At 45.1% G+C, this 27,100-nt stretch overlaps 1 protein-coding gene across 7 annotated transcripts in view; it reads left to right on the plus strand.

Moving 5' to 3' along the window:
* DIP-lambda (Dpr-interacting protein lambda) overlaps positions 1-27,100 on the plus strand; it is a 442,761-nt gene that overhangs the window by 119,593 nt on the left and 296,068 nt on the right. The gene's annotated exons all lie outside the window — the stretch shown is intronic.

A 27,100-nucleotide genomic window follows, 5' to 3' on the forward strand; every position in this document is an offset into this window, starting at 1 on the left:
TAGAATCCCCCAGTAACAAAGTTTGCTCTATACAATTATATTACACTATTCATTATTAATACATACATATATAATATATTAAATATATATAATCTTTATATTAGTAATACTTAGACAATAATGAAGAAACTCCTTCCACATATCATTAATGTTTACAATTCTTTTAAGCTACATCCACATTCCCCTCACCTTGGAAGAAAGCTAAGTAATTCCTTTCAAACGTTTTTTGAGAATTACTTATAACCATACAAGAATTCCGGCTTAGGAAAAAAATGGGAAGCTAACATTGACTCGCCGATGTTTGTCGATACATTTTGGTTAAGTAAATAGAAAAACTAATATAAGATATATGTATTTGTCGGAAAGTTGGTTACTAAGTGCAAATTTGGAATGCTTGTTGCCATGGCAAAATAATTATTCGGAATGCTCAGGTATTGGTAGCCCTGTAGGTGTCGATGGCGCGCAGGCGCAATGACAGTTGAGTCGGTAACAGGACAAGTACAGAAGACTGTTAGGCCACGCGCACACTGGCAGCGGAAAGCGGAGCTGAGAGCGGAGCTGATAAGCGAGCTGATAATTTCAGTGCAAATTTTTCAGCTCAGCTCCGCTTTCAGTGTGCGCGCTCTCATACAAGTAGTGTGTTTGTTTCAGAGAGCGGATAAGCCGTCAGCCGTCAGCTTCGCTTTCAGCCGGCAGTGTGCGCCCGGCCTTACTGAGTGAGGTCTGTTCGTCTGTCGCAACAATAGGAGAGAGTGAGAGAGACAGCTTGAGATGGTCTAGGTTTGACGTCTGAGTGAAAAGTAAGAAAAGGTGAAAGGGCCACAGGAAAAGTGGCGTGAGGGAAAATTGGATTAGACAGCGCAGGCGAACAGAATTCGCTGGCTCGACTACGGTTGAACTAAAGAACGGTTATCTCCGACATCAGAAGTGGGATTCACCACAGCCTCGCGGGCATTCTGATTAAGTGATTTTCGGTCGATATTAAATGCAGCGGCGCATCGGGAGCTTGCGCAGCCGCGTGGTGCAGGACACCGGAGCCGTGACAGGCTGGCGAATGCCATATCTGCTTTCCCTTAGACACCATAGTCACAAATGCATATATTACCCATTAAAAATTGATTAATCAAAGAATCAAAGCGAACTTTAAACAAAAATAGAATTGCATTGGACATTAAATTACGATCTTCTTTGCTGTACGCACACTTTTGAGAATGCTATTTTTAAAGGGGTTTGGGTAAAATGGTCATTATAAGAAAACCGCTAGGCTCATAATTCTGCAAAAATAAAGAGGCGACGTCAATTGAATGACTAATAGATTGAACCAATTTTTGATTCGCAGTGCAAAATATTTGCAGAGTTATTTGACATTAAAGTCAATGTTATGATTTTTTATTGTCCTGTACGCAGAGATATGAGAGCAAGTGTAAGTGTGTTGACTGTACCAGGGTTTTCATTTAACGTTGCCAAATGTGGGTTTCTACTCCGCAGTATCTGAGCTATGAGGTGTGCGGTGGGGAAATCAGATCCAATTCCTAGGAAATCCTTACGTTAAAGGTCCGTCCTTTCAATCGGTGCAATTAAGTGATCGTTGTAAGGATGCCTTTTGCTGGGGTCGGCGTCTCAGTCCGCCCAGAGTCCTCATCAGATAAAATTTTTATCTTTGAGACAGTTGAGGAGGGGGTATCATAATATTATATTTGGGAAAATTCTTACTCGGGTCACCGAGTCGCGTACCGGCGGCTATGCCGCGACGGACGCTTATGGAAAGAAAAATATATATATATATTTTTTTTTATGCTTTGCTTTTATTTATTGAATCTTCTCATTTGTGAGACTAACAATAAGTGTATCAAATCTTACAATACTACCTAACTAGCAGTCATGAGACTGGTACAGAGTAAATGGCCCTGACTAATTATGGCAGGGTTGGATGGTCGTTACGTAGTAGGCGGCTGGAAACTCGTATCAAGTCCCTTGCTAAAGGATTTGGAGGGGTGGAGAGTTTTTCTTTGTAGGACGCTTTTTGTTTTTCTATTTCGTTCTTAACTGCAGGAATGCCGATATCCCTGTGTATGTGTTCGTTGCGAATATACCATGGTGCCCCAGTGATAGTTCTCAGGATTTTTGATTGGGCGCGCTGTATGATGTCTAGGTTGGTACTGCACGCGTTCCCCCAGAGCTGGGAGCCATACGTCCATATTGGCTTCAGTGTCGAGTTGTAGAGCAGGACCTTGTAGTCCAGACACAGGGGCGATCGGGAGTTTATGAGCCAGTGGAGGCTGCTGGCTTTTAGTTTTAGATGAATTTTCTTACATTCAATGTGTCTTCGCCATGTTAGGCGTCTGTCCAGGTGGACGCCCAGGTACGTTACCACGTTGACTTCGGGGATCTGCGTGCTGTTCAGGTAGAGCGGAGGGCATGTTTGTCTGTTGAGAGTGAACGTTATGTGCTTACACTTTTGTTTATTTATTTTAAAACGCCAATCAGATAGCCACTTCTCGACTACCTTGAGGTGGTTGGTGAGCTGGGTTGTTGCCCGGACTGGACATATGGAACGGCTGAGGATCGCAGTGTCGTCAGCGAAAGTGGATAGTGTTATCTGGTCGCTTGTGGGGATATCCGCTGTGTATAGGACAAATAGGGTAGGCCCAAGTGCGCTTCCTTGTGGAACTCCAGCTTCGATTGAATAGGTGCCGGATGTTGCTGCGTTGCACCTCACTGCGAAGACTCTGTTGTAGAGATACGACTCAAGTAATTTGTGTGTGTATGCCGGCAAGAGTGTTTTAATTTTGTGCATGAGGCCATTGAGACAGACGCGGTCGAATGCTTGAGAAACGTCTAGAAATATTGCGCTGCAATATTCTCGATGTTCGAAGGCTGTGCGAATTTCTGATGTTATTCTGTTAACTTGCTCTATAGTTCCATGCTTTTCTCTGAAGCCAAATTGATGAGCTGGGATGATGTTGTGAGCTCCCAGATAAGGAATTATGCGCTTTAGTAGACATTTTTCAAATAACTTGGACAAGCATGATAGTAGACTTATTGGTCGGTAAGATGATGGAATCGTGTGGTCTTTTCCGGGCTTCGGTATCATTATAATTATAGATATTTTCCATTTAGTTGGGTTGAAAGACCCCCAAATAAATGAGAAGTCTTCATGTGTTGAGTTTGTGTAAGAAACTGATTTTATTTCATTCAAGCCCTAGCTTATATAGCTAACATGAGAATGTACATTGTAGATCTTAGTTCTAAACCCACGCATCGGACAGTTCCCGATCGCGAGAAATATTCTAAGCGCAATAAGGGTGCACATGTCAACCCGATCGTAAATATCCTAAACAAACCCAGACCGCGCACAGGAGGTCATATTTCGGGTTACTTGTTACATAGGCTCAAGTGGCGGTTTCTTATAGCTATGCACACAAGTGCTAGACCGTGCACTGCGGCAGAGATTTATTTAATGTTTAACAGATGCGTTCTTATCTATAACCGTGTTCATGTTTGAACATTCTGCCAAGGGCCAGCAAGGTGTAGGTGTACATTTAAATTAGTTGCAATAAAAACATAAGTGGACTGTATTTATTTTGTTTCATTCGATATATTTTGCAACTAACCTTTTGCAACGGCCTCTGTATCATGGCTTAATAAACAATTACATTTTCATTTCTTTTAATTTCATTTTAATTATTAAATTTCACAAATACAATTCAATTCAAATTACAAACATAATTTCATGTTCATGTGTGAACATTCTGCCAATGGCCAGCAAGTGTAAGATTTTAGTTTACCAAATTCTCAACAAAAAAATACAATTAAATTTCAAATACATATTATTAAAGAGGTATGACCCAATATGTGATGCACCCTTAACACTTTTTTATATGGGGCATATTCCTTTTCCATTTACCTCTCTTTTTGAATTTTTGCTCAAATTTTCTAACTTTTGCCATTGCTGGTGGCTTTGATTCTTCTACTAATTTTTTATCTTTAACAGGAATCTTTACAATATATCTACAAATTGTGGTTTTTATAGAATTATTTTTCCCTATTGACTGAGTGCCCTTGGACTTAGTTCTCCCAGAGACAATCCACCCAAACTTAGTATTCTGACCTAGCAAACCATCTATTTTTGCCAAACCTCTCTTCATGATATGCGTATATATATCCGCTCCAATAATAACATCAACTCGACCTGGCTTATTAAAGTCCGGGTCAGCTAATGTAAAGTTTTGCCATTTGGACTTGTCTACCTCTACCTTATTTATTGGTAGGGCTTTCATTAATTTGGGCAATATTCTTGCCTCGTTTATTACATCCTTTTTTGATGTAGGGTCGTCAATAATTAATTTTATTTTATGTTTTGACACACATATATCTGTTGAAGAAATTCCACTAATTCTTTTTTTGCTTTTATTCGAGGCAGCTTTAAAATTTGAGCTGCCTCCTCTGATATGATAGTGCTTTGGGATCCACTATCTATCAGAGCTCTTAAATTTTTAAAATCGCCATTTGCCGATTTTACCTTGATTTTTGCTGTTGTAAGCAACGCCTGAGTTGAAGTCACGCTGGTGTTGACATTTTTCCTATTTTGAGAATATGCAATATGCAGCATTGAATGATGCCTTCTATTGCACAGCGAACACAAATTTTCGCTGGCACATCTTCTGATGTCTGAATGCTTCAGGCACTTTATACATAATTGTGCTTTTCTTACGACTTCTAGTCGTTCTGTGGGATTCATACCCTTAAATTTGTGGCACTGCGTTACAATGTGACCCATCATTTTGCAGATGTGGCACTTTCCTTCATTCATGTTTAAAAATTCGTTTCTTTTCGAACCATAATTATTTTTGGCAAAACTTTTTGAAAAATTAAAATTTCTATTGACAGGTTTTTCTTCCTGTACAGAGCTAGTGGAACTCAGCCGCTGCTCTAAAAATTCCATTACATCCGCCAATTGCTGGATGTCTTTGGTTTTTTTAATATGACTCTCGTATAACTGAAGAGTCTGTGTATTAAATTTTCTGAGCACAATGTGAGCAATTAACACATCAACTTCATCGGACAGATTAGCCTTCAGTTTCAAAATGTGTATCGCTTCATTGATTGTGTCTATAAATAATTTAATCTGCCTAACGGAATCAATATTCAACATTGACAAATCCATTAGGCGATTTAGTTGGTCTGAGAATATTTTTCTCTTATTTTCGTACCGCTTGGTTAGAAGGTCCCAAGCGGCCTCATAATTTTCCGCTGTACCCATTAACAGATGGTCTACAACGTTTCTTGCCTCACCTTTTAAGGCAGATTTCAAGTAATTGAATTTTAGGGAAGTGCTAAGACTTTCCCTAGAATGAATTAATTCCATAAACAAATCATGAAATATGTCCCACTCTTTGGCATCACCGCCAAAGGTGGGAACCTCAATTTTTGGTAGGGTCGGTAGTTCTGGGGTGGTGTAAGTACCCTCAAATTTTTCTCCGACCCTCTCCTTTAATTGTTCATTTATCTCCAATGAGATATTTTGAACGTCAAATTCTAGCTCATATAGTGCTGACTCCAAGCTTAAGCTACATGCTCCTACTTCCTTTTTGCGGTCGGAAATATTTTGCCAGAGGAAATGTATTTTATTTTTCCTTATACGCAAGGTTTCGCGTTTCTGGCTCTGGATATCCCTATAAGTTTCCTCAAGGTAATCTCTAAGCTTCTGAATTTGCTGCTCTAAAAACGGATGTTTGGTATCATCTTGACTACTTTGACTTTTCTTAACTGTCTCCGCGATTTTTTCTCGAATTTGTCTAAAGGCATCAAATATTCGGTCATAACTCTTTTTGCTAAAATATTCATGGTCTATGGGGCCTAATCTAACTTGCATTTTGTGATTGGTTTGAGCTTCTCTCTCCCACTCATTCACATATTTTATTTCCTGACTTGACAATACTACATCTCCATTTCGGATCTCCCCACAGACCTTATTAATTTCTGACTGCCTTTTCAGCAGGCTCAAAATTTGCTCGGACATCTTTTTTTTTTCAAAATTATCTTACTATTATATATATATATATTTTTTTTTAAACTTATAATTCTAATAGTAAATTGTGTCTTATCTTTTTCTGCCGCTGTCGTTGTTGGCGCTGCCGCTGTAGTTGCTGCTGCCGTAGTCGCTGCCGCCGTAGTCGCTGTAGTCGTCGTCGCTGCCGCCGTAGTCGCTGCTGCCGTAGTCGCTGCTGCGCAGTAGTCGTTGCCGCCGTAGTCAGTTGTAGGATATTTTTGCTGCTGCGGCTGTATTTGCCGCCGTTGTTGTCAGTTGTAGGATTTTTTTTTTTTGCTGCTGCGGCTGTAGTTGCTGCCGCTGTAGTCGTAGGTTTTTGAGCACTGCTTCACTTTTTCCGTTTTCTTTTTCGCCGAGAAATTCACTACTGATGTTTTTTTTTTTAATATTTTTTTTTTCATAAAAAGGCCTCAGTACGCCTCCAAACCATATATTTCAATGGTATTACAGCAACCTTTAGCTATGTCAAGCCTAAATGGTGCTTCAATTTTAACATAAAAAACTCTTTTGTGTTTTTTTGTTTTATAATATTATTCTCTGTTCCTTACCACGGGTTGGGGGAAACAAGAGATCTTTATTTTTGCAGCCTTAATCTTTTAAGGTGCTGGTTTAAAACTCTGAACCTCTTACCACAGGGGGGAAAGTTGCAGAGCGGTCGAAGGACCAAAATGAAAGACCCCCAAATAAATGAGAAGTCTTCATGTGTTGAGTTTTTGTAAGAAACTGATTTTATTTCATTCAAACCCTAGCTTATATAGCTAACATGAGAATTTACATTGTAGAACTTAGTTCTAGACCCACGCATCGGACAGTTCCCGATCGCGAGAAATATTCTAAGCGCAATAAGGGTGCACATGTCAACCCGATCGTAAATATCCTAAACAAACCCAGACCGCTCACAGGAGGTCATATTTCGGGTTACTTGTTACATAGGCTCAAGTGGCGGTTTCTTATAGCTATGCACACAAGTGCTAGACCGTGCACTGCGGCAGAGATTTATTTAATGTTTAACAGATGCGTTCTTATCTATAACCGTGTTCATGTTTGAACATGGGTAATGGCCGAGACTTATGATCCCATTGAAGATTTTACAGATGACCTCAATAGCACAATTCGGAAGTTCAATTATCATTTTTTGAGTTATTAGGTCATCGCCGGGAGCCTTTTTCGGCTTCAGTTCCCTGATGACCTTCGTGATCTCGTTCGGACGAAATGATGCTGGAGTAGAGTCCGTTTCAGTTTGGTTTTGCGGTAGTTCAAATGGATGTGCAGCAGGGTTCGGCTGGAAAACGCCCTGGAGATGTAAGGCAAAAGTTTCGGCTCTGTCTTTGTCGCTGCGGGCCCAACAACCAGATGATTTTCTAATCGGGGTAATTGTTTCAGTCGGAGAGCTTAAGTTTGGGTGAGCTCTCCATAAGGCTGGTTGGCGAGAGTTTCTCAATATATCTTAATTGTGCATTTTCGGCATCTTGCTTCAGGGCCCGGCTTAGTTTGCGTGTGGCTTCATTTAGACGTTGCTTTGAGCATGGTGATCTATTGTTTTGCCACGCCCGTCGCAGACGCCTCTTTTCTTGGATAAGCTGTTGAATCTGCTGGTTCGTTTTAAATTTGATTTTTGCACATCCTTCTGTTGTGGTGTTGAGATCCTGGCTGCAGTCACAAGTACCTCTTCCAGAGCGGAGGAGGAGGAGTCGATGTCGGCTTCAGTATTGAGCTGGGGGGCTAGCTCTATGTGGGAACTCACATACTTTTTGTATTTCATCCAATTGGTTCTGTGCGACGTCAGCCTGTGAGGGCGATCCGTAGTTTCTGGGCTTTGAAGGAAGGTCCGGAAGAGCCTTGGCGTTTATTAGATTGCGTCGGATGTTTTTTGTCACCGTAAAGTCAATTAGATCAGGTATCTTTCTGGGGTCTGCTGGCCAATATGTGGGGCTACCAAGGGAAACGTAGTCCATTTCACACATTGATGAGAGCGTTATACAGTTGTCTTCCCTTGGAAGTCACGAGGCGGGATCCCCAATGCGTGTGCTTGGCGTTGTAATCTCCTGCAGCTATGAAACGATCTCCAAGAGAGTTGTAAAAGTCATTGAATTGGCCTTCAGAGATTGTAAAGCAAGGTGGGCAGTAGACATCAGCAATGCAAAGGTTGCCGTTACCTGACTCCACTTTAATGGACGTAGCTTGCAAGTAATTTGTTGCAAACCTTTGGTGGAAGTGGTGTTTAATGCGTTCTCTGATAAGGATGCCGGTCCCGCCGTGGGCTTTACCATCTGGATGATCTGTGCGGTGGAAGGTATAACCTCTTATATGAAAGTTGTATCTGCTTGTGAGGTGCGTTTCAACCAGTAGCATGGCGTCGATGTGGTTTTCGTTTAGAAATTGTTTTAGTTCAAGTTTATGACGTGAGACGCCGTTGGCATTCCACGTGGATATACGTAAATTGGACATTGATTATTTTGACTGTTGTGGTACAAGCAGCTGTATCACCATATTCTGATTCTGGACGAGCGTTTGCATGGTCGTTTTCATAAATGACATGAGTTCCATCATACTTTGTTGCATGGTCACCATCATGGATTCCAGCAAAGAGTATAGAATTATATAGAGCGGACATGTCATACACAAAAAAAAGGGTCGTATGGCGGGTTCCAGCGGTAGAACCCGCATTTTCCCCGTGGAGCCCGCAGGGCTCGATTCTACTTCGAATCTGGGCACCCCGAGGCCTGCTTACCGGTTGGTCTAGTGGCTAAGGCATCCGACTACCACCCTGAAGTGCATGGGTTCAAATCCTGGTTAGACTTAGGATTTAAACATTTTTTTGTTTGTTTTTTTTTCCTTTAGAAAAAAGAAGAAACTTTTGTATTCCATTTTAGTGTTACCAGGTTGTGTTTGACAAATAAAAACAAATCTAGACATAGATTTTGGTATTTGTAGGTGTTTTTAAAATATTACATGTTTTTTGAATTTGTTTTCGTTTTATGTTTTAAATTATTATGTTAGATTAATGTTTTTGATTAAATACAGTCGAATAAACTGATAATAAAACATAATTATATATATTTTAAATGTTTTGATTTTATAAGCCCAAAGGCGAAGAAACATTTTTGTTTAAGGGGGGGGTAAGGTATTTAATTTTTTTTTTCGTAAATTTTTTTTTATTTTTTATTTTAAAAGTTCAATATCTTAAGAATATTGTGTCCAAGTTTTACATCAATCATAGTAAAATTGACGAAGTTATGCGGAGCTGAACGAAGGTCGGTTGGTGTTCAATGCATGAGAATCACAAAGTTTAAAGCGCTCTCCTGAAAAATGCCATTTTGAAAATCGGTGTACACGATAACTAAAAATATACTGAACCAATCGGTTTGAAATTTGGAACATAACTTCTTTAGATAATTCTACAGGTATTCTCGAAGAGCTTTTTTTAATTTTTAATTTTCTTATATTTTTTATTTAACAAATTAACTTAATTTTTTAGTCAAAAATCGGGGCTTTGACTTCAAATTTTGATAAAAAATAGGGAAAAAATTTTAAAAATAAAAACGCTTCGAGAATACCTCGGGACACTTATCCTTTAACGAATGAGGTATAATTTTTGTAGATCGGATGATTCTGTGGACAGTTAGGATGTACACCGCAAACCAACTTTGTTTTGGAGGCGACTCGGGAGATTCCCTGTAACTCCTCTACCTCTAAATATTTTTCAATACAAAATTTATCAAAAACTGTTCAAATGTTGTGTTATTATATGGTATTTAATTCGTTAAGCTAACTTTTGCCGTTTCGCCACAACATTGTATTGAAAAGTGGGCATTTTTGCACCGAATTAACCTTACCCCCCCCCTTAATAAAAGTTCTTAAGATTGAAAACTTTTTTAAATAATGTTATAAATAAAATAATATAAAAAAAATATAAATTATTAATAACAAAAAAACACATTACTACAAACACCGTCATTGCCACGGATCAATCCACTCACTAATATTGCCGACCAACGCTTTAACCAGCACGACCACAGGACCGATTAAATGTGTGGTGCACAAACACCAATATGAATTTGAAAGCCTTTTGATTCTCGTCCTAGCACAGCCAAATATGAAATTTCGTCTCAAAATGTGTTGCCGCGTTCACGCACACATACACACAAAACCAACTTACACTTATGCATTGTGTACGTAATAAACGAAATCTAAAAATAGAACCAGCAAATCATTCCCCGTTTCCCCTCTCCGACAAGCGTAAAGCAAGCAAAGCATGCCAGATGCGCTCTCTATATAGTTCTATACTCTTTGATTCCAGGTTGTTTTGTGGCTGCCCTAGGGCCTGCTGAGCATTTACTGAGTTTGAGGGGAGTGGATTTTGCATACCTGTCCGTAGAGCTTCGGCGTAGGAGATGCCCGTGGGGGCATTTAGAGCACCAAAAGAAGATCTGGCTGCTTTGGCAAAAAATACATCTGGAGTAGTTTTTGAATTATAATACACATTTTGTGTATTTTGTTGGCGTGTAGCTGTCGCTCTTCGCATGCGAATCTTCAGCTCCTTGTAGACCACACAGCCTCTGTAGTTAGCTGTATGGTTTCCTCCACAGTTTCCACATTTTTTCAAATTGGACTCTTCTTTGTTCGCAGGGCAGTGTGCGGAACTGTGGAAGTCTCCACAGACTACGCAGACTGACCGAAGGGTGCAGTATGTCCTTGTATGACCATACTCCTGGAAATTTGTGCATTGCACAGGACCGTTGCGTTTGTGAGGTTCTTCCACGGTGATTCTACGATGCAGTAGGAACTGCAACTTGTAGATCGGGTGAACTTCATTCTTTTTTAGGGCTTTACTGTCTGGCTCAAGTTCGACTTTGAAAAGAGGTTGCGGCTTTTTGTTTTTGTTGATAATATTGCTAACATTCTTGTCAAAGAAACCCTTGCCTTTCAGGGCTTCTAGTATCTCAGAGGGGGCGACTTCTGGCTCAATTCGTTTCAGCACTACTTGCAGTCCCTTGCTGCTTTTTAGTTGGTAGGTGTAAAAGCTCTTTTTTGCTTCCTGCAGGTAATTAGAAACAGCTCGAATGTGTTCTTCTGTTTTGGTTTGAACTTTGGTTTCGCAAATGTTCCCTTTAATAATCGGAACAACATGAATCTCATACATAAAATTTAATTATAACATACTAGTAAGCCAGGCGAACACCGTTACGCCACCTTCTGCAAATTATCCGTTTAATTGAGGTGCTCTTTGGTAAACCACATTTTTTGTGATGTGTTGTGGTTAATGGAATTATCTAGGGACCAAATAGCCCCTGGGATGTTAAAATCACGAAGAACTACTAACTAAGTGGTCCCTATCCGAAATTCTTTTAGAGACCAACTGAATAGCGGAAAGATGGTTTCAATTAATAGGAAGTTCCGACAATGGAAGAAAGTAGGAACATGTCTTATAGGCCGATCTAGCCGGTTTACTGTGAACACAGCTTGAAAATCTTCGGAGCTCAGAATCTCCGGCTTTAACCAGGTTTCTGTAAACACACTACTTGGGAAGCAAATGTGACACTATTAGATTACAATTTAGGAAGCTTACTGCGTAAGCCTCTAGCATTTTGATAGGAGATACCAAGGAAGTTTGTTAGTTTTTTGGGACGGAATTGGAAGACGTTGAAGGCGCATTGGTTAAATCGGGCCTAGGAAGAGTAATTCCAACTGTCCTTTTTTTCTATTTCTTTGCTTCGAATTCCTTGACAATCACATGCTTTGGTCAGTTTTGGACAGAGCATAGTTTGTCAAAGAATTCCTCAGGAACATATATTTTGAAAGATGAAACTGGGTCGTTGGTGGTATTGCCATAGGGGGTTTTTTCAAGGTAGGCTGATTATTCGCCTTACCAATTTCGGCCGGTAGTCCGGGCCTGACACCCTGGTAGGGAACTCTAAGAGGGCAACTGTTGGGATCCTCCAGTGGACAAAACGGATATGGGCAACACCGGGGGCACGGTCTCACCCGTGACACCTTCGGATAACAAATCTTTTGTAGCACTCTATCTCAGGATTCTTGAAATTTGTCCTGAGGTCGATGGCTATGTCGAGAAAGGCTACTGTTAGGAGCCTGCCACGCTGGTTGGGATCCTCTGAGATGCTGCACACCAGTTGATCTTCGTGTGCTCACGCGTTGTCTCAATCGGGCATTTTCCCTTACTACATATCGTCTCTCCTCGCTTAAGTTCTGTGAACACACTTGTTGCTGGCATGCATGCCTTGTGCGGAGACCGATGTTCAACGTGATGTCGTATCCTTCTTGCCCTTGCCAATAAATGATTGGATATTGTAACGCATCGTACAAACGGTGTGTCTCGTTTACTCGATGCACGATATTGCTTCTTCGCTGAACCACAATGTCTCGCGATTTAGTTGGATCGTCAACAATAATTGCAGCAACATCATTAACGGTGGGTGCATTGAATCTTCGCACATATTCACCTGCTGGGGTACAATCCGCTCTTATAATAAATTTGTGCGTATCCGATGGCATTCGTTCCAATGCCGATTTGAACATATTAACCACAGCATTATTAGCGTGAAAAAATGCTTGCAACTGTTCAATAATTCGTCTCTTTAAGTGTCCTGTTCCCTGAATGTTGCAACGCACATTCAGCTGATCCACCATCGACGAAATGAAATACATTTGCAGAAATTGATGCGGTTCCTCTGTTGTTGGCACCAATGAACCATGCAAATGATATATTTGCCCTTGTATATGTAATTGCAAACAATCATTTGTTGAAGAATCCTGTGATGGTGTAGTCCGTAGAGTATATGTTGTTATTATGTTGCAATTCTTTGTGTTTGTGTTTTACCTTGCAAGTCGGCATGAAGCCGCCTTCTCGAATGATATTAGCTCCAAAGGAAGTCATGCGAAAGCAGTTATTATATTCAAGGATGTGTTGAAAAAAATGGCTGGAATCTGGATCACTTCCATCGAACAATGCTTTCAGTGGCTGTGGTGGTGTAAGTAATGGATCCAGTTTGACTTTTCCACTTGCGCAGCACAATCCAGCAGTTTCTCTTTTAAACTTTAACGCATTGCAATATCGGCATATAGTCGTCATAGGTCCAATATCTAATTTTCTATCATCTCTGTAGTTCGCAGAGGGATCATATTGAAATGCCAAGCGATTGTATGATGCAAATGATCTTCGTGTGCTCACGCTTCGTCTTAATCGGTCATATTCTCTTCTTTCATTTCGTCTTTCCTCGCTTAAGTTCTGTGAATACACTTATTGCTGGATTGCATGCCTTGTGCGGAGACCGATGTTCACATGTCGTGCTATAGGCATTTTCGACTATAGGCAGAGCGGTTAATTTAACCTCTAATCCACATAATTTACACAGTTCAACTTACCACCCTAAATACAAATGCTGGTTTCCAATTGCACTGATATGAAACAAATAACTTATTTTACTCAAAATTGAACACAATTTCGATTTGTCATAAAATAAACTGATTAGAGAATTATGGCATGCTATGTGTCAGTGTTGGCGCTTTATGCAAAAATGATTTTCCCGCTTTCTGTTGCAATTTTTCCTGAATTTTCTTTACTGCAAAAAGTCACAAATTCCGAGACCTTTCCAACGAATGCAAAACCGTGGAAATCAGTTCGTGCGTTCTGGACTTATTTGATCCCCGCAGAAAACTCGACCTATTTTTATATAATAGATTTCACACACATATCTTTGTTAATACACTGTAGAGCGGAAGGCCTCGGTAGCCAATGCTCATTAACCTTTTGTTAACTTTTAGTTTATAACTAATAGTTAGCATTAAATAAATAAACATGAAAATTTCCGTCCCCGACCACCGCAACTATTTTGTTGACCAGGGCGTTTGAACTTTTCTCCCTTATATAAATAGGTGGGGGCTTTGACTCTTTTTGAGTCTCCTGCTCCGGCTCTGCTGGGTTATTCTCATCAGCTGCTAGCGGGGAAAATCTGTTGGAGTTCGTTGGGTCGAAGCTTTTGGTGACACGGTTGATCTTAGGTTTGTTACCAACCGTGTTATGTGGGCTGAGCTTACGCTTAATTTGGATGTAGCGATCCATGCCAGTCTGTATGGCCGGAACCGCTTGTTGCTTATCGGAGCTCACGGTTTTTGTTACCAAAGAATTTGGCGCTGCGGCCGTTGGCACCGATTTTGCAATATTGGTCGTTGGTTTAGTTGTTGTTGCTTTTGCTGCGTTTGCAGAAATTGCAGCTCTGCTTGTTGTTGGTGCGTCTTCCATCGAAGCCGGTGGTGGTGGGGTTTGGCATTGGGAGCTCCAAGATGTAGGAGCTGGAGTGAATAGGGCGGGTCAGCAAAAGCGCGCTCTCGTGCCGTCGGCGGTCAGTAGAGCCGGGTTGGAGAAGCAACCGTTTCTTTGGTTTACAGAGGTTCTACGTTCATTCTTTTGATCGCCGCTCATTATTTTGAGCTTGTTATGCGTGGCACCATATAAATGAACTTTGCAGCTCAAAAACACGTCTCACGCAATAGTGTCCGTATGTCATACGCACTGTAGGGCTTGGCCTAACTATCAGTACGTAGTTTAGAGTTCCGAATTTACTTTTTTACCATGAAAAACACTACCAGAATGAACCCCGCGTAGCGGTTGTCCGTAGGCACGTCTGCACTCGAAGGTCGAAATGCCAATGAAAATCTATAATGAATGTGTATGGCTACGCTCTAACACGATTGTAGCTAGCCCTGGTGGTACAAAGTTTACGCGTGCGCCCGGAATACTAACGACCGGTACTGTCGCGACCAACACTACCAGAATGAACCCCGCGTAGCGGTTGTCCGTAGGCACGTCTACACTCGAAGGTCGAAATGCCAATGAAAATCTATAATGAATGTGTATGGCTACGTTCTAACACGATTGTAGCTAGCCCTGGTGGTACAAACTTTACGCGTGCGCCCGGAATACTAACGACCGGCACTGTCGCGACCAATCCTGCCCAGAAATCCTTCTACTAAAATGCCCGGAGTACTCACGGTCGGCATTAACGGAGGTAATACTGGTGGCCACAAATATTGTCACAGGCTCGGAATACGCGCCGACGGCACTGTCGCAGCTAATTCTGACCAGCGAAACCTACTACGAAAATGCCCGGAATACTCACAGACAGCAAAATCGGAGGTAATACTGTCAGCCCTAATTAATGCGAAAATGCCCGGAATACTCGCAGACGGCACAGTCGCGGCTAATTCTGGCAAGCAAAACCTACTACGAAAATGCCCGGAATACTCAAAGACAGCAAAATCGGAGGTAATACTGCCAGCCCTAACTAATGCGCAAATGCCCGGAATACTCGCAGACGGCACAGTCGCGGCTATTTCTGGCAAGCAACACATACTACGAAAATGCCCGGAATACTCACAGACAGCAAAATCGGAGGTAATACTGTCAGCCCAATACTGTCAGCCCTAATTAATGCGCAAATGCCCGGAATACTCGCAGACGGCACAGTCGCGGCTAATTCTGGCAAGCGAAACCTACTACGAAAATGCCCGGAATATTCACAGGCAGAAAAATCGGAGGTAATACTGCCAGCCCTAACTAATGCGCAAATGCCCGGAATACTCGCAGACGGCACTGTCGCGGCTATTTCCGGCAAGCAACACCTACTACGAAACTGCCCGGAATACTCACAGACAGCAAAATCGGAGGTATTACGGCCAGCCCTGACTACTACGCAAATGCCCGGAATACTCGCAGACGGCACTGTCGCGGCTAATTCTGGCAAGCGAAACCTACTACGAAAATGCCCGGAATACTCACAGACAGCAAAATCGGAGGTAATACTGTCAGCCCTAATTAATGCGCAAATGCCCGGAATACTCGCAGACGGCACTGTCGCGGCTAATTCTGGCAAGCGAATCCTACTACGAAAATGCCCGGAATACTCACAGACAGCAAAATCGGAGGTAATACTGCCAGCCCTAACTAATGCGCAAATGCCCGGAATACTCGCAGACGGCACTGTCGCGGCTATTTCCGGCAAGCAACACCTACTACGAAAATGCCCGGAATACTGACAGACAGCAAAATCGGAGGTATTACGGCCAGCCCTGACTACTACGCAAATGCCCGGAATACTCGCAGACGGCACTGTCGCGTCTAATTCTGACCAGCGAAACCTACTACGAAAATGCCCGAAATACTCGCAGACGGCACTGTCGCGGCTAATTCTGGCAATCGAAACCTACTACGAAAATGCCCGGAATACTCACAGACAGCAAAATCGGAGGTAATACTGTCAGCCCAATACTGTCAGCCCTAATTAATGCGCAAATGCCCGGAATACTCGCAGACAGCACAGTCGCGGCTAATTCTGGCAAGCGAAACCTACTACGAAAATGCCCGGAATATTCACAGGCAGAAAAATCTGAGGTAATACTGCCAGCCCTAACTAATGCGCAAATGCCCGGAATACTCGCAGACGGCACTGTCGCGGCTATTTCCGGCAAGCAACACCTACTACGAAACTGCCCGGAATACTCACAGACAGCAAAATCGGAGGTATTACGGCCAGCCCTGACTACTACGCAAATGCCCGGAATACTCGCAGACGGCACTGTCGCGGCTAATTCTGGCAAGCGAAACCTACTACGAAAATGCCCGGAATATTCACAGGCAGAAAAATCGGAGGTAATACTGCCAGCCCTAACTAATGCGCAAATGCCCGGAATACTCGCAGACGGCACTGTCGCGGCTATTTCCGGCAAGCAACACCTACTACGAAACTGCCCGGAATACTCACAGACAGCAAAATCGGAGGTATTACGGCCAGCCCTGACTACTACGCAAATGCCCGGAATACTCGCAGACGGCACTGTCGCGGCTAATTCTGGCAAGCGAAACCTACTACGAAAATGCCCGGAATACTCACAGACAGCAAAATCGGAGGTAATACTGTCAGCCCTAATTAATGCGCAAATGCCCGGAATACTCGCAGACGGCACAGTCGCGGCTAATTCTGGCAAGCGAAACCTACTACGAAAATGCCCGGAATACTCACAGACAGCAAAATCGGAGGTAATACTGCCAGCCCTAACTAATGCGCAAATGCCCGGAATACTCGCAGACGGCACTGTCGCGGCTATTTCCGGCAAGCAACACCTACTACGAAAATGCCCGGAATACTGACAGACAGCAAAATCGGAGGTATTACGGCCAGCCCTGACTACTACGCAAATGCCCGGAATACTCGCAGACGGCACTGTCGCGTCTAATTCTGACCAGCGAAACCTACTACGAAAATGCCCGAAATACTCGCAGACGGCACTGTCGAGGCTAATTCTGGCAATCGAAACCTACTACGAAAATGCCCGGAATACTCACAGACAGCAAAATCGGAGGTAATACTGTCAGCCCTAATTAATGCGCAAATGCCCGGAATACTCGCTGACGGCACAGTTGCGGCTAATTCTGGCAAGCGAAACCTACTACGAAAATACCCGGAATACTCACAGACAGCAAAATCGGAGGTAATACTGCCAGCCCTAATTAATGCGCAAATGCCCGGAATACTCACAGACGGTACTGTCGCGGCTATTTCCGGCAAGCAACACCTACTACGAAACTGCCCGGAATACTCACAGACAGCAAAATCGGAGGTATTACGGCCAGCCCCGACTACTACGCAAATTCCCGGAATACTCGCAGACGGCACTATCGCGGCTAATTCTGGCAAGCGAAACCTACAACGAAAATGCCCGGAATACTCACAGACAGCAAAATCGGAGGTAATACTGTCAGCCCTAACTAATGCGCAAATGCCCGGAATACTCGCAGACGGCACTGTCGCGGCTATTTCCGGCAAGCAACACCTACTACGAAAATGCCCGGAATACTGACAGACAGCAAAATCGGAGGTATTACGGCCAGCCCTGACTACTACGCAAATGCCCGGAATACTCGCAGACGGCACTGTCGCGTCTAATTCTGACCAGCGAAACCTACTACGAAAATGCCGAAATACTCGCAGACGGCACTGTCGCGGCTAATTCTGGCAATCGAAACCTACTACGAAAATGCCCGGAATACTCACATACAGCAAAATCGGAGGTAATACTGTCAGCCCTAATTAATGCGCAAATGCCCGGAATACTCGCAGACGGCAAAGTTGCGGCTAATTCTGGCAAGCGAAACCTACTACAAAAATACCCGGAATACTCACAGGCAGAAAAATCGGAGGTAATACTGCCAGCCCTAACTAATGCGCAAATGCCCGGAATACTCGCAGATGGCACTGTCGCGTCTAATTCTGACCAGCGAAACCTACTACGAAAATGCCCGAAATACTCGCAGACGGCACTGTCGCGGCTAATTCTGGCAATCGAAACCTACTACGAAAATGCCCGGAATACTCACAGACAGCAAAATCGGAGGTAATACTGTCAGCCCTAATTAATGCGCAAATGCCCGGAATACTCGCAGACGGCACAGTTGCGGCTAATTCTGGCAAGCGAAACCTACTACGAAAATACCCGGAATACTCACAGACAGCAAAATCGGAGGTAATACTGTCAGCCCAATACTGTCAGCCCTAATTAATGCGCAAATGCCCGGAATACTCGCAGACAGCACAGTCGCGGCTAATTCTGGCAAGCGAAACCTACTACGAAAATGCCCGGAATATTCACAGGCAGAAAAATCTGAGGTAATACTGCCAGCCCTAACTAATGCGCAAATGCCCGGAATACTCGCAGACGGCACTGTCGCGGCTATTTCCGGCAAGCAACACCTACTACGAAACTGCCCGGAATACTCACAGACAGCAAAATCGGAGGTATTACGGCCAGCCCTGACTACTACGCAAATGCCCGGAATACTCGCAGACGGCACTGTCGCGGCTAATTCTGGCAAGCGAAACCTACTACGAAAATGCCCGGAATATTCACAGGCAGAAAAATCGGAGGTAATACTGCCAGCCCTAACTAATGCGCAAATGCCCGGAATACTCGCAGACGGCACTGTCGCGGCTATTTCCGGCAAGCAACACCTACTACGAAACTGCCCGGAATACTCACAGACAGCAAAATCGGAGGTATTACGGCCAGCCCTGACTACTACGCAAATGCCCGGAATACTCGCAGACGGCACTGTCGCGGCTAATTCTGGCAAGCGAAACCTACTACGAAAATGCCCGGAATACTCACAGACAGCAAAATCGGAGGTAATACTGTCAGCCCTAATTAATGCGCAAATGCCCGGAATACTCGCAGACGGCACAGTCGCGGCTAATTCTGGCAAGCGAAACCTACTACGAAAATGCCCGGAATACTCACAGACAGCAAAATCGGAGGTAATACTGCCAGCCCTAACTAATGCGCAAATGCCCGGAATACTCGCAGACGGCACTGTCGCGGCTATTTCCGGCAAGCAACACATACTACGAAAATGCCCGGAATACTGACAGACAGCAAAATCGGAGGTATTACGGCCAGCCCTGACTACTACGCAAATGCCCGGAATACTCGCAGACGGCACTGTCGCGTCTAATTCTGACCAGCGAAACCTACTACGAAAATGCCCGAAATACTCGCAGACGGCACTGTCGCGGCTAATTCTGGCAATCGAAACCTACTACGAAAATGCCCGGAATACTCACATACAGCAAAATCGGAGGTAATACTGTCAGCCCTAATTAATGCGCAAATGCCCGGAATACTCGCTGACGGCACAGTTGCGGCTAATTCTGGCAAGCGAAACCTACTACGAAAATACCCGGAATACTCACAGACAGCAAAATCGGAGGTAATACTGTCAGCCCTAATTAATGCGCAAATGCCCGGAATACTCGCAGACGGCACTGTCGCGGCTAATTCTGGCAAGCGAAACCTACTACGAAAATGCCCGGAATACTCACAGACAGCAAAATCGGAGGTAATACTGTCAGCCCTAATTAATGCGCAAATGCCCGGAATACTCGCAGACGGCACAGTCGCGGCTAATTCTGGCAAGCGAAACCTACTACGAAAATGCCCGGAATACTCACAGACAGCAAAATCGGAGGTAATACTGCCAGCCCTAACTAATGCGCAAATGCCCGGAATACTCGCAGACGGCACTGTCGCGTCTAATTCTGACCAGCGAAACCTACTACGAAAATGCCCGAAATACTCGCAGACGGCACTGTCGAGGCTAATTCTGGCAATCGAAACCTACTACGAAAATGCCCGGAATACTCACAGACAGCAAAATCGGAGGTAATACTGTCAGCCCTAATTAATGCGCAAATGCCCGGAATACTCGCTGACGGCACAGTTGCGGCTAATTCTGGCAAGCGAAACCTACTACGAAAATACCCGGAATACTCACAGACAGCAAAATCGGAGGTAATACTGCCAGCCCTAATTAATGCGCAAATGCCCGGAATACTCACAGACGGTACTGTCGCGGCTATTTCCGGCAAGCAACACCTACTACGAAACTGCCCGGAATACTCACAGACAGCAAAATCGGAGGTATTACGGCCAGCCCCGACTACTACGCAAATGCCCGGAATACTCGCAGACGGCACTATCGCGGCTAATTCTGGCAAGCGAAACCTACAACGAAAATGCCCGGAATACTCACAGACAGCAAAATCGGAGGTAATACTGTCAGCCCTAACTAATGCGCAAATGCCCGGAATACTCGCAGACGGCACTGTCGCGGCTATTTCCGGCAAGCAACACCTACTACGAAAATGCCCGGAATACTGACAGACAGCAAAATCGGAGGTATTACGGCCAGCCCTGACTACTACGCAAATGCCCGGAATACTCGCAGACGGCACTGTCGCGTCTAATTCTGACCAGCGAAACCTACTACGAAAATGCCGAAATACTCGCAGACGGCACTGTCGCGGCTAATTCTGGCAATCGAAACCTACTACGAAAATGCCCGGAATACTCACATACAGCAAAATCGGAGGTAATACTGTCAGCCCTAATTAATGCGCAAATGCCCGGAATACTCGCAGACGGCAAAGTTGCGGCTAATTCTGGCAAGCGAAACCTACTACAAAAATACCCGGAATACTCACAGGCAGAAAAATCGGAGGTAATACTGCCAGCCCTAACTAATGCGCAAATGCCCGGAATACTCGCAGACGGCACTGTCGCGTCTAATTCTGACCAGCGAAACCTACTACGAAAATGCCCGAAATACTCGCAGACGGCACTGTCGCGGCTAATTCTGGCAATCGAAACCTACTACGAAAATGCCCGGAATACTCACAGACAGCAAAATCGGAGGTAATACTGTCAGCCCTAATTAATGCGCAAATGCCCGGAATACTCGCAGACGGCACAGTTGCGGCTAATTCTGGCAAGCGAAACCTACTACGAAAATACCCGGAATACTCACAGACAGCAAAATCGGAGGTAATACTGTCAGCCCAATACTGTCAGCCCTAATTAATGCGCAAATGCCCGGAATACTCGCAGACAGCACAGTCGCGGCTAATTCTGGCAAGCGAAACCTACTACGAAAATGCCCGGAATATTCACAGGCAGAAAAATCTGAGGTAATACTGCCAGCCCTAACTAATGCGCAAATGCCCGGAATACTCGCAGACGGCACTGTCGCGGCTATTTCCGGCAAGCAACACCTACTACGAAACTGCCCGGAATACTCACAGACAGCAAAATCGGAGGTATTACGGCCAGCCCTGACTACTACGCAAATGCCCGGAATACTCGCAGACGGCACTGTCGCGGCTAATTCTGGCAAGCGAAACCTACTACGAAAATGCCCGGAATATTCACAGGCAGAAAAATCGGAGGTAATACTGCCAGCCCTAACTAATGCGCAAATGCCCGGAATACTCGCAGACGGCACTGTCGCGGCTATTTCCGGCAAGCAACACCTACTACGAAACTGCCCGGAATACTCACAGACAGCAAAATCGGAGGTATTACGGCCAGCCCTGACTACTACGCAAATGCCCGGAATACTCGCAGACGGCACTGTCGCGGCTAATTCTGGCAAGCGAAACCTACTACGAAAATGCCCGGAATACTCACAGACAGCAAAATCGGAGGTAATACTGTCAGCCCTAATTAATGCGCAAATGCCCGGAATACTCGCAGACGGCACAGTCGCGGCTAATTCTGGCAAGCGAAACCTACTACGAAAATGCCCGGAATACTCACAGACAGCAAAATCGGAGGTAATACTGCCAGCCCTAACTAATGCGCAAATGCCCGGAATACTCGCAGACGGCACTGTCGCGGCTATTTCCGGCAAGCAACACCTACTACGAAAATGCCCGGAATACTGACAGACAGCAAAATCGGAGGTATTACGGCCAGCCCTGACTACTACGCAAATGCCCGGAATACTCGCAGACGGCACTGTCGCGTCTAATTCTGACCAGCGAAACCTACTACGAAAATGCCCGAAATACTCGCAGACGGCACTGTCGCGGCTAATTCTGGCAATCGAAACCTACTACGAAAATGTCCGGAATACTCACATACAGCAAAATCGGAGGTAATACTGTCAGCCCTAATTAATGCGCAAATGCCCGGAATACTCGCTGACGGCACAGTTGCGGCTAATTCTGGCAAGCGAAACCTACTACGAAAATACCCGGAATACTCACAGACAGCAAAATCGGAGGTAATACTGTCAGCCCTAATTAATGCGCAAATGCCCGGAATACTCGCAGACGGCACAGTCGCGGCTAATTCTGGCAAGCGAAACCTACTACGAAAATGCCCGGAATACTCACAGACAGCAAAATCGGAGGTAATACTGCCAGCCCTAACTAATGCGCAAATGCCCGGAATACTCGCAGACGGCACTGTCGCGGCTATTTCCGGCAAGCAACACCTACTACGAAAATGCCCGGAATACTCACAGACAGCAAAATCGGAGGTATTACGGCCAGCCCTGACTACTACGCAAATGCCCGGAATACTCGCAGACGGCACTGTCGCGTCAAATTCTGACCAGCGAAACCTACTACGAAAATGCCGAAATACTCGCAGACGGCACTGTCGCGGCTAATTCTGGCAATCGAAACCTACTACGAAAATGCCCGGAATACTCACATACAGCAAAATCGGAGGTAATACTGTCAGCCCTAATTAATGCGCAAATGCCCGGAATACTCGCAGACGGCACAGTTGCGGCTAATTCTGGCAAGCGAAACCTACTACAAAAATACCCGGAATACTCACAGGCAGAAAAATCGGAGGTAATACTGCCAGCCCTAACTAATGCGCAAATGCCCGGAATACTCGCAGACGGCACTGTCGCGTCTAATTCTGACCAGCGAAACCTACTACGAAAATGCCCGAAATACTCGCAGACGGCACTGTCGCGGCTAATTCTGGCAATCGAAACCTACTACGAAAATGCCCGGAATACTCACAGACAGCAAAATCGGAGGTAATACTGTCAGCCCTAATTAATGCGCAAATGCCCGGAATACTCGCAGACGGCACAGTTGCGGCTAATTCTGGCAAGCGAAACCTACTACGAAAATACCCGGAATACTCACAGACAGCAAAATCGGAGGTAATACTCCCGGAATACTCGCAGACGGCACTGTCGCGGCTAATTCTGGCAAGCGAAACCTACTACGAAAATGCCCGGAATATTCACAGGCAGAAAAATCGGAGGTAATACTGCCAGCCCTAACTAATGCGCAAATGCCCGGAATACTCGCAGACGGCACTGTCGCGGCTATTTCCGGCAAGCAACACCTACTACGAAACTGCCCGGAATACTCACAGACAGCAAAATCGGAGGTATTACGGCCAGCCCTGACTACTACGCAAATGCCCGGAATACTCGCAGACGGCACTGTCGCGGCTAATTCTGGCAAGCGAAACCTACTACGAAAATGCCCGGAATACTCACAGACAGCAAAATCGGAGGTAATACTGTCAGCCCTAATTAATGCGCAAATGCCCGGAATACTCGCAGACGGCACAGTCGCGGCTAATTCTGGCAAGCGAAACCTACTACGAAAATGCCCGGAATACTCACAGACAGCAAAATCGGAGGTAATACTGCCAGCCCTAACTAATGCGCAAATGCCCGGAATACTCGCAGACGGCACTGTCGCGGCTATTTCCGGCAAGCAACACCTACTACGAAAATGCCCGGAATACTGACAGACAGCAAAATCGGAGGTATTACGGCCAGCCCTGACTACTACGCAAATGCCCGGAATACTCGCAGACGGCACTGTCGCGTCTAATTCTGACCAGCGAAACCTACTACGAAAATGCCCGAAATACTCGCAGACGGCACTGTCGCGGCTAATTCTGGCAATCGAAACCTACTACGAAAATGCCCGGAATACTCACAGACAGCAAAATCGGAGGTAATACTGTCAGCCCTAATTAATGCGCAAATGCCCGGAATACTCGCTGACGGCACAGTTGCGGCTAATTCTGGCAAGCGAAACCTACTACGAAAATACCCGGAATACTCACAGACAGCAAAATCGGAGGTAATACTGCCAGCCCTAATTAATGCGCAAATGCCCGGAATACTCACAGACGGTACTGTCGCGGCTATTTCCGGCAAGCAACACCTACTACGAAACTGCCCGGAATACTCACAGACAGCAAAATCGGAGGTATTAGGCCAGCCCCGACTACTACGCAAATGCCCGGAATACTCGCAGACGGCACTATCGCGGCTAATTCTGGCAAGCGAAACCTACAACGAAAATGCCCGGAATACTCACAGACAGCAAAATCGGAGGTAATACTGTCAGCCCTAACTAATGCGCAAATGCCCGGAATACTCGCAGACGGCACTGTCGCGGCTATTTCCGGCAAGCAACACCTACTACGAAAATGCCCGGAATACTGACAGACAGCAAAATCGGAGGTATTACGGCCAGCCCTGACTACTACGCAAATGCCCGGAATACTCGCAGACGGCACTGTCGCGTCTAATTCTGACCAGCGAAACCTACTACGCAAATGCCCGGAATACTCGCAGACGGCACTGTCGCGGCTAATTCTGGCAAGCGAAACCTACTACGAAAATGCCCGGAATACTCACAGACAGCAAAATCGGAGGTATTACGGCCAGCCCCGACTACTACGCAAATGCCCGGAATACTCGCAGACGGCACTATCGCGGCTAATTCTGGCAAGCGAAACCTACTACGAAAATGCCCGGAATACTCACAGACAGCAAAATCGGAGGTAATACTGTCAGCCCTAATTAATGCGCAAATGCACGGAATACTCGCAGACGGCACTGTCGCGGCTATTTCCGGCAAGCAACACCTACTACGAAAATGCCCGGAATACTCACAGACAGCAAAATCGGAGGTATTACGGCCAGCCCTGACTACTACGTAAATGCCCGGAATACTCGCAGACGGCACTGTCGCGTCTAATTCTGACCAGCGAAACCTACTACGAAAATGCCCGAAATACTCACAGACAGCAAAATCGGAGGTAATACTGTCAGCCCTAATTAATGCGCAAATGCCCGGAATACTCGCAGACGGCACAGTTGCGGCTAATTCTGGCAAGCGAAACCTACTACGAAAATACCCGGAATACTCACAGACAGCAAAATCGGAGGTATTACGGCCAGCCCCGACTACTACGCAAATGCCCGGAATACTCGCAGACGGCACTATCGCGGCTAATTCTGGCAAGCGAAACCTCCTACGAAAATGCCCGGAATACTCACAGACAGCAAAATCGGAGGTAATACTGTCAGCCCTAATTAATGCGCAAATGCACGGAATACTCGCAGACGGCACTGTCGCGGCTATTTCCGGCAAGCAACACCTACTACGAAAATGCCCGGAATACTCACAGACAGCAAAATCGGAGGTATTACGGCCAGCCCTGACTACTACGTAAATGCCCGGAATACTCACAGACAGCAAAATCGGAGGTAATACTGTCAGCCCTAATTAATGCGCAAATGCCCGGAATACTCGCAGACGGCACAGTCGCGGCTAATTCTGGAATACTCACAAACAGCAAAATCGGAGGTATTACGGCCAGCCCTGACTTCTGCGCAAATGCCCGGAATACTCACAGACGGCACTGTCGCTACTAATTCTGTCGAGAAAACTACTGCGCACATGCCCGGAATACTCACAGACGGCACCGGCGCGGCTAATCCTGTCGAGAAAACTACTGCGCACATGCCCGGAATACTCACAGACGGCACGAGCGGAGGCTTGATACTTGCACAAATAATTCTAACACTTTGATTTCGAGTTACTTTTACTTTTATTTCTCTGAACTTTTCCTTTCTAATCCCTATCTGTCCCTGTCGCACTCGTTATGCTCACCCTGCTTGCCGGAGCCAGTGTTTCGATGTCTCGTTGGTTACTTGATTCCACTTCCTGGCCACGCGTCGGTTGAATTTTGGACTTAGTTTATTTTCCCGTCGTTTTCTACGCTTTGCAAAAAAAAACTCTGAACTTCTCTCGCCGCGTGCAAAAATCTAAGTCCCGGAAGTCAGTGTGGCTGCTGGTCTTGTTCCCAGGAAATCTTCCCTGTGGGATTTTATCGGGGATTTCCTCTTGGTATTTTCCATGGCGTGATCGTGGTTGGTGTCCTGGCTTCGGCGGGAAATTAAACCATTCTTCTAACTTATTCGATACTTTTGGGTTGCCACTTAGGGCTAACTTAAATTATTTAACTTCAGGTTTTGTCGTTTAAAAACTACTGCAGTATATAGACTTAAAACTATTGATTATGAACTTAAACTATTTACTTAATCCTAACTATGTACATATAATTAAAAAATGTGACTCATGAATGTGAATGAATTAGGCGAAAAATGTGAATCTGGCGACTCTGTTGATGTACGGTTGCCCGTGCTCTGGCTGCTTGGCCGGACGTGCTGGGGCCCTCCAGGTGCAGCTCGTTGCTCGCGTTGTCGCCGCTGAGTCGCCGGGTGCTGTTGCGACTCTGTTGGTGTACAGTTGCCCGTGCCCTGGCTGCTTGGCCGGACGTGCTGGGGCCCTCCAGGAGCTGCTTCTTGCTCGCGTTGTCGCCGCTGAGTCGCCGGGTGTTGTTGCGACTCTGTTGGTG

The sequence above is a fragment of the Drosophila kikkawai genome, chromosome 2R (assembly GCF_030179895.1).
Source record: "Drosophila kikkawai strain 14028-0561.14 chromosome 2R, DkikHiC1v2, whole genome shotgun sequence".
Classification (NCBI taxonomy): Eukaryota; Metazoa; Arthropoda; class Insecta; order Diptera; family Drosophilidae; genus Drosophila; species Drosophila kikkawai.